Below are 408 nucleotides of genomic sequence, written 5' to 3'. Positions count from 1 at the left end.
CTGCTGCTGCTGCTGCTGCTGCTGCTTCTGCTGCTGCTGCTGCTGCTGCTGCTGCTGCTGCTGCTTCTGCTGCTGCTTCCGCTGCTGCTTCTGCTGCTGCTTCTGCTGCTGCTGCTTCTGCTGCTGCTGCTTCTGCTGCCGCTTCTGCTGCTGCTGGCGCTGTTAACGCTGCTGCTTCTGACGCTGCTTCTGCTGCTCATACTACTGCTGCTGGTTCCTCGGATGCTGCTGCTGCTACTACTGCTGCCATTGTTCTGCTGCTGCTGCTGCTGCTGCTGTTGCTGCTGCTGTTGCTGCTGCTCAATCCGCTCCATCGTATACTGACATCACTGGCGAGTCTCTCAGATTGCTATTTGCTGCTACTGTTGCCGCTTCTGCTGCTGCTTCTGCTTTTGGTGCTGCTGCTCT

The 408-nt window shown here is 57.8% G+C and overlaps 1 protein-coding gene across 1 annotated transcript in view; it reads left to right on the top strand.

The window, feature by feature from the left end:
- Window positions 1-408, top strand: part of EMH_0002820 (uncharacterized protein) — a gene marked incomplete at both ends in the record, with an annotated part of 10,092 nt that overhangs the window by 862 nt on the left and 8,822 nt on the right. The gene's annotated exons all lie outside the window — the stretch shown is intronic.

The sequence above is a fragment of the Eimeria mitis genome, genomic scaffold (genome assembly GCF_000499745.2).
Source record: "Eimeria mitis Houghton genomic scaffold, Emh_scaff196, whole genome shotgun sequence".
Classification (NCBI taxonomy): domain Eukaryota; phylum Apicomplexa; class Conoidasida; order Eucoccidiorida; family Eimeriidae; genus Eimeria; species Eimeria mitis.
Note: the sequence above shows the minus strand (reverse complement) of the source record. Positions and strands in the feature narration are given on the sequence as shown.